The sequence below is a fragment of the Pyrus communis genome, chromosome 15, assembly GCF_041283825.1.
Source record: "Pyrus communis isolate YQ-2024b chromosome 15, ASM4128382v1, whole genome shotgun sequence".
NCBI lineage: Eukaryota > Viridiplantae > Streptophyta > Magnoliopsida > Rosales > Rosaceae > Pyrus > Pyrus communis.
Genome location: NC_142579.1, coordinates 7,380,582 through 7,393,207, shown reverse-complemented (window position 1 = coordinate 7,393,207; position 12,626 = coordinate 7,380,582). Strand labels below are relative to the sequence as shown.

The 12,626-nt window shown below is 35.3% G+C and overlaps 2 long non-coding RNA genes across 9 annotated transcripts; one reads left to right on the top strand and one right to left on the bottom strand.

Annotated features, from left to right (window-relative positions):
• Positions 1 to 3,239: 3,239 nt before the first annotated feature.
• On the top strand, positions 3,240 to 7,323 carry LOC148690470 (uncharacterized). Of its 8 annotated transcripts, XR_015956091.1 has the most exons (11): positions 3,245 to 3,460; positions 4,088 to 4,185; positions 4,296 to 4,339; positions 4,453 to 4,534; positions 4,633 to 4,789; positions 5,142 to 5,224; positions 5,431 to 5,491; positions 5,645 to 5,709; positions 6,302 to 6,364; positions 6,635 to 6,768; positions 7,169 to 7,323. It is a non-coding gene; the product is annotated as an uncharacterized LOC148690470 (long non-coding RNA). The 8 variants fall into 8 exon arrangements; XR_015956089.1 differs by having other exon boundaries at positions 3,240 to 3,460; positions 5,431 to 5,709; XR_015956094.1 differs by lacking the exon at positions 5,142 to 5,224.
• A 1,760-nt stretch (positions 7,324 to 9,083) lies between these two features.
• On the bottom strand, positions 9,084 to 12,104 carry LOC148690469 (uncharacterized). Its single transcript, XR_015956491.1, has 3 exons — positions 10,588 to 12,104; positions 9,816 to 9,885; positions 9,084 to 9,392 (listed from the first exon to the last, which is right to left on the bottom strand). It is a non-coding gene; the product is annotated as an uncharacterized LOC148690469 (long non-coding RNA).
• Positions 12,105 to 12,626: the final 522 nt, after the last annotated feature.

The window sequence follows — 12,626 nt, the reverse complement described above, 5'->3', positions numbered from 1 at the left end:
GTCGCGAGGTGACGAACTATTTTAGTTATAGGTTTGGTTTTGGTATATTCAAGTTATACTTATTAGGAATGGACTTTTTCAGGGAATCATGGTCATCTAATGGCAGTAAATAGTAAGATGTTTTACGTACATGATTAATTGATGATATACGCAGTAAGTAAAACCTGGTTTGGTACTGAGGTGATTCTGAAAAAAGCTGCTATAAAAAAAAGCTGGGAGCTGTTTTTGTGTTTGGTAAACACTCAGCTTTAGCTTTTTTTCACAGTTTTGGGTGAAAAAAAGCCAAAAACAAGAAGCTGCAAAACCCAGCTTTGAAAAACCGGTTTTTTTTCACATATGTTTTACATAAAAGTTTACCAAACACTCTAATACTGTTTTTTTTTTTCAAAAGCACTTTTACAAAAAAGTTTACCAAACACTCTGTTGCTTTATTTCACAGCTGCTTATTCTCACAGCACAGCAGAAGCAGCTTTTTTTCAAAGCACAGCAATACCAAACCAGCCCTAAATCTACCCTTCTTTTCTGTTTATTTCAAACCTTGTTTGCTGTATGGATAATTAGCAATGGCATAAATTCTCTATTGAAGACGTTAATGAAGGAAGTTATAAACCTGTAACCATTGCGTGCAATATTTTTATTGATTTGTGGAGTCCCCTTGCCAAGTTTTTATGGGATTTAAGTGTTGGAGTGCTTGTGAGTGATGGAAACTTGCCATCGTTGATTGTTATTTTGAACTGAAGCTAAAGGAGGTGATGTTTCCAGTTGCTTGATTGCTTTCTTTTTGCTTCATCTCCACCATCTCCCCCCATATGCATGTTGCCTTGAATGTTGTTAGTGCCTAAACTTAATTGATTGTCTCATTACTTCATTGATGCAAAGCAACCTGTTCTGGACACATGAAAGCCTATGGCGACGTAAAGGATCTCTGATATCTACAGCTCGTGTTCTAAAATACTTGTCCAAATTACAGTTCAATCGGATTTAATTTTGGTATAAACATTGTTTGTATACAAAATACTTGATTTAATATTACATTTCTTAATATTATTGTATATTTCATATACTGTTTTAATTTCATTTTGATGCATTGTAAGTTAACTAGAAAAAAAGTTTATTCTATATTTAAAAACATATATGAATATAATTATGTTAGGTAGTCTTTTTAATAGAAAAATAATAATTAGAGAGAGATGCAAGAATTCTGAAAATTGATATTTGTTCATCTTAAAATGAATTACAGAGGAGATTTATACTAAGCTCCAAGTAACAAAGATTAACACCAATAGCTAATCAGAAATAACAAAATTACCAAAGATTTGGTGGAAATTGAATAGTTTGAGTATGCAATCCGGCGCGAGAATGATCTTCAGGAAGAACAAAACGTGTGATGCTCTTGTTTCCCAAGAAAAAGGTCCCAAAATCGCGCGCCAACGAAGGTGTTCTTAAACAAAGATAATCAAAGGAAAAATATATGCAGTTTCTTGCAACGTTATTGTAACGAGCAGAATTATGACTCCCAACAAAGATGAGTTTGTTGCTTACCTTGGTCAAAAACAGTATCTTATCAACCAGGTCGGATACCTCTAACCAACCAGCACCTTCAACACACAAGTCCAGCTTGAACACTCGAAATCCTTCGACGAGAGGTGGGATAACAAAACTTTCGTCGCTGATGGAATAAGGAATTATTGGATCCTCCTCTTTAGAAAAACTATTAAACTTGCAATAATAATCACAAGCAACTCATTTGATGTGGGATCATTTGATAGGTAAGTTAACTTCGCATTATATATGCACATGAATCCATCTCTTGTATCATGTTGATGCATTGCACGAACTGGTCTGGGGTGAAGCATAACCAAGTGTTCAACCTTGTAACTCGGAGAGTCATGAATGTCAAATACCATTAAAAACTCGAATGCTCGACAAGTTGCATCATATAATTTTCCATCGATTATTTCTATATCGAGAAAGGTACGCCCTCTAGCCTCTTTGCCGTTAATGAGAGTCCATGTTTTGTCAGTGGGTCTACAGAAAGCCAACTTACCACCCCAACAAAGGCTAGCCACAATACATGGTGATGAGGAGGAGTTGGTGTTTGTTGGTACTGAAGAGGCTACAACTTTTCTTAAGAGTTGAGGTAAAATGCTATACTGGCATAGAATTGTGGATTGTGATGGGAGCATCACTCGGGCTCGGGCACCTGAGATTGGATTCACGAAGAAGTTGATAGTAGTGTAAGTCTTCATATCATGATAGTAGAAGTTCGACCAAAGATCCACAAAACCCTCAGGACACAAAACGTAACTATCAACCATGATCAACCAGCCCTCGATGGACCGAACGCATTCATGCCTATCTATATAATTAGCCTTAACGTCGGGATTAATATTTGTTGATGTGTAAACTTGGTGTTCTTCATCAGTTAATCTTAAAAAGCAATGATCTTTGAGGGAGTACCCATGATAACAAAGCATGAGCCAAGGGAGTTCGGGAACAGGACAACAACACTCTAGATTGCCCTATCAACAGCGACTCTCTATGATCAGCACACAACACCACATCATGGATAATCCAACACGCCAAGCCGTTGTAGAATCGACTGCATGATCTCTTCCGAGAGTTGGTTGGACCACCTGTTATCTTCGTCGTTGAAGTAATAATAAAGTTCTTGAACGTTATGTCGAATTATAATTTTGATGAGCTAGACATGACCTATAATATGTCGAGTGAAGAGCATTATGACAAACGTTCTTCAGAAGCGATTGTATGTGAATATAATCAGAAAAGCTTTCGAGAAAACTAGACCCAATTTCTTCCTTGTCTCCAACGAAAGCCTTGGAAAGGGCAACCTCGTCTCCATTGGAACCCTTCTAAAGGACATAGTGAACTCACGGCTAATAAAATCTAGAGCTAACCACAACAACAGTAGTGTTGACAGTCGGTAAACTGCAAGTATAACGAGAAAACTTCTAATTTTCAAGGCAACTACTCCAGCCAAATGCTTCCCTGTCTTCATACAAATCTTCATTGATCACTACCTCCTCCTATAACAATTAACCAGCTCTGTGATATTCTATATTCTATATTCTATATATACTAAATCTCAGCGGATTGACACTGTTCATTAACAGTGCCGTTCTGGTTTCGTCCCTCATTTTCTTCATGGTTCTTCGGTTTTGGTGGGATTGTGCAGTAAATTGTCCATTTTGCCCTTCATGATACGTGCTGCGCGTGCGTGGATATCGGCTTATCTAGGGAAGATGCTGGAAGCATCTTTCATTTCTCTCTTTCCTCTTCTTTTCTTCTCTCAGCTTTTCCGTCTCTCTTTGTGTTTGTCTGTGTTTCTGTGTGTGTCTCGCTGTTTTCATCGCGATCCGATCGTTTAGAAGGGTGGTTGGACTGTTTTTTTTCCGCTATTTTCCGCGGAGGAATCGCAACGGTTTGGCTGCTTTGGTCGGTAAGAAAAATTTTCAATTGGTTGTTGTAAAATTCGATTCTTGCTAAGTGTTCTCTTTATTTTTTTTGCTGATTTGCATATGGATCTTTTGTCTGATTTCGTTTTTGGCTGCCGCAAACCTATATCTTCCAATTTTAGGGTTTTGTTGTGGGAGTTTGCAAACGCTTTCTGGAGAATATAACTTATCTTTAAGCGTTTTTTTTTTTAATACTTTTTGCGTTTTAACTAAAATTGAAAGATTGTCGACGAATGGATATGGCTACGGTTATATTATTTATCTTTAACCTTTTTATAATATTTTTTGTGTTTTAATTAAAATTTAAAAATTGTTGAGGAAGGGATATGGCTGCTGTTTAAGGTTTAGACTAATTAATTTTATTGTTGTTCAGGTTATTTTTTTGGCAAATTTTTGGGTTTGGTTGTTCTGATTATCTGTGGTTTGATTTTTGTCCGGAATTTAAAAGAAAAATGGCCATGATTAACTTTGGGTTTTCTTTGTCTGTTCTGCATTTTAAAGTTTGAATTATGGATTTTTTTTGTATGTCAATCCTTAAATGATCACTGTATGGATTTTTTTGGTGTTTCGGCATATGCCCTTATTGGAATTTTGTGATTTGAGAATTGTAGAAGTTAGTAGCAATTCAAAACCCGTTAAATGGGATGAGAATTAGAGTGATTTGAAATCGGCGAGCAAGGAATTGCAGGTGGTAGTGATACTGATAATGGTGAGGATAGTATGATGATAACACAAATTCGCTATTTTGCACATAGTTGTGAAGATTGCTGTTTTTTTTTGTTCTGCATTTTGATTTTTCATTTTTGTATTTTTGAACAGGTGGTGTTTTGGTTCTTCATTCCTTCTCATCACTTCTACAAGAGGTTAGTTTTCTTTTCTTCATTTAAAGAGTGTTTAAAGAAAAGTTGTATGTAATTGATTTTCAGCTATAATATTTTAAAATTCCTTATTTATATATATAACATGGATTGCTCAGGTTAGGTAGCAGAGGATGGAGGTGAGGAATCCAATTTGGAAAGATGTGCTGAGAGGTTTACAAAACACCTTTGAAGCTGTTGGTGAGGATTGTTCTGTTTAAAAGTAGGAATTTTTTAATTTTTCGTGGAATCGATGTTTTGTTATGACAATTTATAATGGATTGCTTGGACAAGTACAGGGTGTTTGGGATTGAAAAGTTGGGAGAGGCCACAGATGGGTTCAGAGAGAGTAGCTTGATTAAAGGGTCTGTGTATAAAGGTTTCATTAATGGAGATTTCTATGCCATCAAGAAGATGAAGTGGAACGCGTGTGAGGAGCTCAAGATCTTATAAAGGGTATTTTCACCTTCTTCTTCTCTTTTTTTTCCCTGTGTGTTTGTTTTTTAACTTTTGGGTATTTGGTAAAGCTTTCATCTTTTGCGTAGTACACCATTTGTGGACTTAATTTTGGCTGTTTGATAATTTCCTTTCCAAAATTCTGATTATGTTTATAGTTCTGTCAGTCATTACATTCTTTATAAGTACACCGAATTCACATTGTATTTCAATAAATTTTAAACGCTTTGTCTACACTCTTAAAAGTTTTTACTTACAAATGTGTTGATATTTGTAATTACTGAATCAAATGATCACCATTCCATTTAGCAGAAAAAAAAAGTCCAACATTAATTATTCTTATCATTCACAGATGTGTGTTTCTCAAGCTTTGTTCTATGCAAATTTAAATGTACTTGACACTCACTTCAGGATCATTGGCATTGATCAAATAAGGTGACCAAATTCTTATTATTGGTCATTCAATACCTTTTCTCTTTGCTAAGTTTTTTTTCACCCCTCTTAGAACTTATTAACTTTGATATGCTTCAAATTATTCCTTGCTATAGAACCCACCTCAACTGCTTTCAAAATAATCAGATGCTCTTTTACATAATTATTGAATTTTCACAAGAAATTGATTTATTTATTTTTATATTTAGGCAGGCAAGAGAAAAGGGATTGACAAAGCAGAATGTTTTAGAGAAAGTTAGAAAGTGTCAGGTAATAATCGTGAATGTATTTTGGATTATTCTTCTTTTCATAGGCTCAAAATGCAGTGCTTATTTTGTGGTTGATAATTTTTCTGAAAGGTATTAAGATAGCTTCTTTTGTCAAATTTTCCTTCCTTTTTGGTTAATGGTGGGAATAATACAGGTAAAAAAAAAATTGCATGTTTCAAAGGAAAAAATACACTAGCGCACACTTGGAAATATCTGGAGGTATTGGCAAATCTCACTTTGTATATAAATGCTTCACAACTCATGGAAAACCACATGACTCCTGAAAATGATAGTAGCAAATATGATGTATTGAGACTAATATGTTAATAACATGTTTCTTAGGGTGTAAGAGTTATGCCAGTATGTGTAGTTTACCTTGGGTGTGGGTTGATGGTTGTACACATGTTACATTTGTGTTACAATACTTAAAAATAACACCTTATTTTGTGGATGAATTTATTTCTACTCTTCATTTAGGCATTGAACCTGATACAATCTTAACATATTGATAGACTAGAAGTAGATATCTGTTTTGTATTCTCCACACTTCTGTCTAACTTCTTCTTGAGTGATAGTGTAGTTAATTTCTTATTACTTTCTTGAAAAAAATTAAATTATCAGATGATGTCTCATGATACCAACTCCCCTTACTAGGGCATTATGAATCCAGTCGAATGTAACCTTCTCATTCCCTTTTCCCAACATTTAGAATAATTTTTTTTATCATGCATATTACCGTTCTTCATTCTAGATTTGATTCGTTTAGTATTAAAGCTGATGCAAGGATTAATATCTCATTGTACCACTGCAGCTATTACCACAGTTGTCACAATTGCAGAGATTCTCAAAAACAATAGATTTGCTGTTGAGAAAAGTAAGACATCTACTTTTATTTTCCTCCTTTCAAAATGAAACAATCAAATTAATAAGTGTGGAATATCATGTTTATAACATCTTACTTATTAAGAAAAAACTTTACATGTGCAATTATTAAAAAATATCTAATTGCGTAACAATTAGTTTTTTGGGCTAGGGTTTTCGAGTTATTTCACGATTCTCTCTCTCCTCTTTATTTTTTTTTAATTACATGTAATAGTTTATGGTCAATGTGATTCCGTATCTATTTGATTAATTATATTCTTAGATTATGTAGGAAGAGTAGCAAGTAGCAATGATGATGCTTTTTAAGTCAGTTACTCTTCTTATTACAAACAAAGTCATTCTGATAATAGCCTTGCATATAACATCCTTTCAGAAGCAATCCATATGTCCATATTGGTAAGCATCGTTTTCCTATTTTTCTTTTATTATATATTTTCAAAGTGTAGTATTTTGACCAATAATTTGTTATTACAAGGGAATTAGATTTTTTATACGTAAACAATTTTTTTGAAGTGTTAATTAAAATGGTTAATTGATGGGTATTACTTACCTATGCATATTCTTGCTTAGTATTTACTATGCACATGCATATTCATGTTATACTAAGTATAATGTTCACTGTCATTCACTTAATCACTGGATATTTAAAAATATTTTTTTCTTTCCATTTTTTCTTGCTGAAGTGTTAAGCAATATAAACTAATACAAATTTGGTTTTTTCATCGTTAACCTACTCATGCTAGGGATAATTTGAGCTTTTACATTCTTTTGAACATTTTTCATATTTAACTTGCAGGATCAATATCACTATACACTTTTCTGCAACTGTTTGTTCTGTCTTTCTCCCTTCCTTTGTGTAATTTTAGACAATTGAACTACTCTTTTTAACTTAAGATTGAACTGAAGTGCTAAGAACTTAGTTAAATAAAAGTTTACATTGGTTTGATGACATTTAGGTGTTCAGTGTTAAGTGCATGATTATTAGCTCCACGACCATTAGATACATGATCTTTCATATGTTTTTACTATAACATATCATAATCCCGCAGCATCGCGCGGGTAGCACTTTCTAGTATATACTAAAGCTCAGCAGATGGACACTGTTCATTAACAGTGTCCATCCGGTTTTACCCCTCATTTTATTCATGGTTTTTGGGCTTCGGTGGGATTGGGCAGTAAATTGTCTATTTTGCCCCTCTTTCATTTTTGTTTGCAGTTGTTGCTCCCATTTGAAAGGTGTTTTTTGGTGTTTTTGGTTGAGCTTTGGCCACGTTGCGTTTTGTAGGAAAGATACTTCCAGCATCTTCCACTTTTTCTTCTCCTCTTCTTTTCTCCTCTCTGTTTTTCCATCTCTCTTTTGCGTTTCTCTGTGTGTGTCTCGCTGTTTTCATCGCGATTCAATCGTTTAGAAGGGTGGTTGGCCTGTTTTTTCCCGCTGATTTCCGCGGAGGAATCGCAACGGTTTGGGTGCGTTAGTTGCTGTATGCCGTTATTTTGTGCTTGGTTGGTAAGAAAAATTTTTAATTGATTGTTGTAAAATTCAATTTGGGACACCACCGACCAGGATAGGTTCAGATCCACATTCTCTATTTATATATATATATATAAATCTTGAGCTTTTTTATTAGATCTTGGAATTCACATTTTCGTTTTTTTTTTCTTGGGTTTTCTTGGTTTCCTGAGAAAATTGGGGTTGTTTGGCTTATATTATATTGCACAAATTTGAGCTGAGTTTTACTGGGTTTGTATTTGTTTTTGGAATCGATCTCCAACAATCTTTGTGATCTTCACGTTTTTTCTTTTTGAAGTAATTTTTCCACCCCTTAAGAATGTAAAATTTTATTTTCTTCTTTTCTTGATGGATATACTTTTGTTTATACGTTGATCATGTTGTTTCATTTTGTGAAACAGTGTAGCCTTTGTCAATCAAATGCTTTGCTAAAACATCCAATAAGAAGAATAAAATAACTATGGTAAGAAGCAACCTAATTCAGAAATTTTTTGTGATTCAATTTTTAAATTATAATCTTCTAAAAACCTTTTGTAGATTGCAGAGCCATTGGATAATGTCTTTTCTGTAAGTTACATAAACTTAGACAGTTTTGTAAAAATATTTGCTCCATTTTCTACTTAATGTTTATCTTAGTCTTTGGTTATTTATATGTTAAAAATATAGTCTATAGTTATATTTTTGCTCAACAACGTGCAGGTAAAATTTACTAGTATTATCTGAAACTTCAAACGAAAAAAAATATATATATATTTATATATATGAGGGACATAAATATTCAGTGATGAACTACGATACTTGTCCGATACTCGTTGGATACATATCATGGTCCACAGATACAACTTTGACTTGATGGATGCACAAATTCCATGCATTATAATTTTAGGATACTTTTACACTTTCAGGTAAGAAATTAAAAGGAAAAAATTATTAAGAAACGGAGCTTCATTTGAAATCTGATGAATATAAAGAGCTAACCTCTAATTGAAACTATGGAATTACATTTCCAACTTTTTTTTTTCCTACAAATCAAATGAACTTGAATTTGAATGATGAAATCTAATTCTTGCATTATCAAAATAAGTTCAAAATTATATATTTTTATTTTTGTATATTACTATATAATTTTGATTACCGTATCTGCACTTCATAGGTGATGAAGAACCCACGATCTAATAATTCATTTAAGTACAGTTTCGAGAAAGGAACAACCTACGTGTATATATATATATATATATATATAAACAATTTGGTATTACAACAATCCATAAAGTAAAAAGTTATGCATTGTAAACAAAAACAAAAGTTAAAAAAAAAAAAAAAAAGTAAAATATTCACCTTTCGCTTGGGTGAGTCCTTTTTTAAGTTACGGTGCTGCAATACTGAAGGTTTATCTTTGGCCTGGGCACGTACGACGGATTACACGGATCGGTTCCAACTCCAAGTAGAGATAATAGAGATCCAAGGAACTAGAAAGACAGCAATGCCCGACTCATTAGACAGCAAAACCCTTTGAGACAGACAGACAGTTTTAATTTAGGGTTTTCTGATAGACCTAACTGGACAAGGAAACTTGAATCATAGTCCCAATAGGATTTTCTCTATAACTTTTTAATTGTATGAAAAAGACTATAGAGGACGTATTGAACCACCACAAACCCTAACGAACATAATTAAGTTTGATTGGGAGCAACATGACACGCCCCGACCCCGATATTCCCCGAATACGAGGATAAGCACGTGCTAGCCGATACCCAAGGGTGACGAAAGTCATTTATTGAGTGTAAAAACTGAAAACAAAGGATAAATAAGGCTTATAAATATAAAAGAATAATTAATATACAAATAAGGACTGTGTTCAGAGCACACCTCTAATCTAGAACACTAAAAGAAAATAATATAAAATTGAATGAAACAAAGGAGTGGGTCCTACACCAAGAGGACTCGAAGATGCCGATGCAGAAGTGCCTGGACGTCAGGATTGTATGCCTCGATTCTAAGTCCTGAAAGGGGGCGCAAAACAAACATGATCGGACCAAGTTGATATATATATATATATATATATATATATAATAAAACAGTTATCAACATACTAACCCCCAGGTTTAATGAAAACACATATATAATGATAAACATAGGTTTTCCGAAACCTAGCATGTCGTGCAATATCTCAAATCATAATTCGCATAAATAATAAACACTAGTGAATGTTCGATATAACTCTTCAGGCCCTATGCCGGCTCCCCGTCTCTGAGCAGACCGTCAGAGAAAAATACACTTCAGGCCCCATGCCGGCTCCCCGTCTCTGAGCAGACAGTCAGAGGAAAACACACTCCAGGCCCTATGCCAACACCAAACCGTCGCCCAGGACGGACCGGATCTATCCCTACATCCCACAGCGGAAATGACCACTAGGTAAGTACAAAACCAGTGAACATACATATACTGAAAATCAACTTCATAGTATAAAGTCATGCATCATCTATACTATAAAGAGGTGTTCTAAACATATTCTAAATATCATATCGTCATCCATCAGATATTCTATAAGAACATGGGTTATAGGAAAAATAGTAATAATTCAAACTAGCCTCAGTAAGCATGTTATCTCGTAAAACGTTTCATAAAACATAATCATCAAATCATGTTTTTCATGTATGCATTTATACTATCAAAACATGCATTTTTAGAAGGGGTCCACTCACAGTACTTTGCCGTCGAAAGGCCACGCCACTAGCAAAGACGGAAACGCCACAGATAAACGCCCTAAGCACATAAAGGGTACATTTAGTCAAACTCTACTCAAACGACTGAATTTGGGAAAATGAACATCGGAAACGGGTTCAGGACGTCGAAATTAGCCTAGGAGGGGTCCCGCACGAAAACCCAAAAAGTCAACGGTCAAAGTCAAAGTCAACTCTAACAGTTGACCGGGTCAACGGTCAGACCGGGTCCGGGTCAACAGGTCAAACGGGTCTGGGCTTGGATCCGGATTGGGTTAAAGGGTTTGGACTTGGGTTGGATCCAGGTTTGGGCCTAAGGGTTTGGTCTAATGGGTTTAGGGTTAACGGGCCGAAGGCCCTAAAGGAAACGGCCCAAAGGCCATTAAATTAACAAAACAAAAATAAAATAAATAAAAAGGTTGGGTTGGGCTACCCAGGGTTTTGGGCTTGGCAGGAAAGGCCCAAAGGCCTTGGGTTTGGTGGTTCGCCAGATTCCAAGGAAGGAGAAGGTCGGTTTTCGGTCGGAGAATTCCCAAGCTCCGATGGAGCTCAAAACTCAACCAAAACATGTCATTCAATATACCAAATTGAAGCCCCGAAGGTAAGGAATCGAAATATACCCTTGGTTACCATCATCGTGGCCGGAGTTAGCCGGAAAACATCCTGGAAGCCACAGGTGTCCGCCAGAAACTGGGTAAGATTCAAATGAGCATAACTTCTTCAATACTCAATGAAATTGGGTGAAACAAAAAGGAAAGTTGTAGTACTCAGCGAGATGAAGAGATTGATACCTTGCACGCCGGCTAACTCGCCGTGGTTTGGCCGGAAATTTCCTCGAAAGGGGCGGTGCTCGCGCGGAAAACTGGGGAAATGTCTCCGAGGTGGTTTCTTCATGGTTTGACGTCCAAAACACAACCACGGGGTTAGAAAAGAATTATAGGTGTGGGCATGGGTGTGTGTGTGTGTGTGTGTTTGTTCTTGTCGGAGAAAAGAGCACCGAGAGGGGGGAAAGGAGAGAGCACAGTAGAGAAGAGAGAGTGAGGGAGAAGAGAGAGACTTTTCAGAAAAAAATAAAAGAAAAGGGAAAGGGAAAGGAACCGGGAAACAAAACAGGGGGTGGCCCCTTGGGCTCACCAATTAAGACTCAAAAATAATTTTAAAAAGGAAAGTATCCCCAAACTTAGTGAAAATACAAAAATACCTATTTTCTTCCGTAAATTCCGGGACGGGTTGTTACACAATACCTCGTTTTCTCTTCTTTTCGAACCACTTTGTTTTGTGATAAGATCGAAGAAACAGTACGACTTTCACCTGCAGAGAAATACAGTTACGACCATCCTTTCAATAGAGAAATTACGGACCGAGTAATTAATTTTCAGGATAATCACTTAAATCAATATACTCAATAATATAAAAAGCTAGCTGCTATAGCTCTTTACTCGTAGATGACGTTTAGCGGAAAGCAATGATACCTATGCATTCTTATACGCATTCAATCCCCACTCATCTTCCTCCTTAACAACTAACAATTTATCCATCTAATGCTATCGATTGTCTAAAGAAAAAAATTTAGTTTACTTTTTTCATGGGATAATGCCACACGCTGGCCTTTCATTGGCTGGGTGGCTAAAGTTTGACATTGAAGCCTTTCATGACTGTGACGACCACAGCTTATCTGGTTATCAAGTCATCGTCCTATTGGTAATAAGTTTTCAATTAAATAACTAATCATCGTAATTAGGTCGGTTGGAATGATAAGCTACTCACCCCCAATGGTTTGGGTGTCCTACTGATGTAAACGTTCACTAAGCGAAGGTGCTCTAATGAACCTAATAATTTTGTAACCATATATGTTAAAATATATATATATATATATATATATATATATATATATATATTAGACCTTATCAATTAAATCCCAATTGATATTTTCCTTTCTTGAAGCTCATTTAAAAAAAAAAAATCACTCAAATCATAAATCATACTAGGAGAGAGCACACTTTGTACGTGTGTGTGAACAA